This window comes from Amblyomma americanum, chromosome 1, assembly GCF_052857255.1.
Source record: "Amblyomma americanum isolate KBUSLIRL-KWMA chromosome 1, ASM5285725v1, whole genome shotgun sequence".
NCBI lineage: Eukaryota > Metazoa > Arthropoda > Arachnida > Ixodida > Ixodidae > Amblyomma > Amblyomma americanum.
The window spans coordinates 376,548,792-376,550,913 of record NC_135497.1 but is presented as its reverse complement, the minus strand read 5'-3'; the positions used below and the strand labels follow the sequence as shown (position 1 = coordinate 376,550,913).

The 2,122-nt window shown below is 48.3% G+C and overlaps 1 non-coding gene across 1 annotated transcript; it reads left to right on the top strand.

Moving 5' to 3' along the window:
* Window positions 1–1,704: 1,704 nt before the first annotated feature.
* On the top strand, window positions 1,705–1,776 carry TRNAA-UGC (transfer RNA alanine (anticodon UGC)). The gene has a single exon. It is a non-coding gene; the product is annotated as a tRNA-Ala (tRNA).
* Window positions 1,777–2,122: the final 346 nt, after the last annotated feature.

Genomic DNA, 2,122 nt, shown 5'->3' with positions numbered 1-2,122 from the left:
CGCTTCCTCAGTGTAGGCCAAAACAGGGGGCGATAAGTGGATAAGAAAAGCGCCCAGGTTTTCGCCGCGCTTCTGATCCCAAGCATGGCGGTCACTGCGACGGCGGTGCAAACTGTGTACACGTCTGTGCACTTCCAAAACCTTTGACATGGTAATTTTCATCGATTGGCAACAACTCCTGCCGAGTATAAAGACCTGAATTTTGAACAAAAGCATTCATGCGTTAGTATACGATATATCGGAAGAGCTTCAAATACAAGAAGCTTCATTACAGACTATACTTAATTCCAGTGAGGCCTGCAAATATGACATTCCAGGAAACCGAGGCACACAGTTGGCATGGCGTGCACTGAAACGCTGATAACACGCTGAAAACCACAGCCTAGAGCTGCCACGACACAAAGAGCAGCGAGCTACTGTAGCGAGCAGCCGAAGGTCTGGGTCGGATTGAGCTGTCTGGTCACAAACTGGTTATTTGGTTCGTGCAAACGCCGCGAGTCGTGTTTGACTGGACTCTACCCTTCCACTCCGCCAACAGGGTGCGTTGACAAGCAGACCCCTCCGAAAATACACATAATCATTCACGCTTAGGTTTTCGAAAACCTTTTTTTTTTTGCAGGTGAGGACCGAAGCGGGCGCCGGTTGACAACGCGTGTAGTCGCACCTCGCAGGGCGCGCCAGAGAGTCGACCCACTCGTATCGAGCGCATGTAAACGGAGAGTCGTAAGTTTGGCCGGCCTTGCTCAACTCTATGCCCTGAATGAGCCCCCCGCTATCGAGTTCATGTAAACGAAAGACCCCAGGGAGGCCGGAGAAGCGTAACCAAAACCGAAACTGGTCCCAGGTCAATGATCGATCTAGGATAACGTGCTGTTCTTTGCCGAGTAAAATTCCTTGTACAAATATATGCCACACTTTTTTTGCTTTCTAACTTTCATATGGATCGATTACGAAACTGAAAGATATATCTAAGTTTCTAAGCGTGTTAAGGTGACGTAGTTGGGTAGTGTTTATGTCACCCGACGGCGTTGCATGGTCGTTTTCCGACCGCAAAAAGGCAACGATTTCCAACGGGCTTTATTAAATTCAGACTCAATATTGCGCTGAAATATTTCGGAAACGGCATGTCTAATATTTATTGAATCAAAGAAAATTACAACCGGGCGGCTTCATTTTCTTTTCACAACCCCTTTAATAGAGATGATTCGTTTGACAGCGTCAGCCCGAGTCGGGCTGTCAGTAGCATATACTGACGGCACACGCGTACTTTTGTTTCTGTTCACGTTTTTGCAATCGTCAAAGCGTTCCCCGTTGATTTTCTACGGTAGTCTTTACTTTTCGTGTACACTTCAGCTGTAACTAATTAATAATCGTTTTGTTTCTTCTAGTGCGTGCATATCTATCATAAACTGCGTGTGTGCTTGTGTGTTTAACCCTCGAAGGGCTTTAACTTGACAGCGTCAGTCCACATTGGGCTAACAGCTGCTACTTTATTGTCTAAGTTTCGTGGGCATTATAATCTCGTATGTGTGCTCGTGCGAGGCAGGTAGAGAGATAGAGAGAGAGAGAGAGAGGCGGGCCGGGGCTCCTGTCCGACTTTCCAGCTTCCGATCTGGTGTTGCACAGTAGACGAAATGCTTGCAAACGAACGGCCTACTGCGGTACCTGCGAAGTTGTACACTTAATCACCGATGGAAGCAGAGCGGGGGTGTAGCTCAGTGGTAGAGCGTTCGCTTTGCATGTGAAAGGCCCCGGGTTCGATCCCCGGCACCTCCACGAGACCGCCGCTTTTTTTTTCTCGTCATACCATGAGCCACGAGTAAACAGAATGGATACACACTCCGCTCTACCCGTTTTAGTTTAGTGTCCGGGGTGGCTGCGGCCAAAGGAGGAAAAGTACCCTGAGTCTTGCATTTTCCTCGCTCGCCTTCCCCTAATATCCTCACACTCATCCTCGTTTTATTATTTTACTGTTCTTTCTCGCTCCCAATTTCCTGCTCTCGCCGACGCCATGGAGGAAGGATCCATGTTAAACCCACTCTAACCCTAAAACACGGCCGCCCGCTATCGTCATCACCCCACTTAGAGGAGCTTGACGCAAGTTTTCTTTTCTCATGGTATA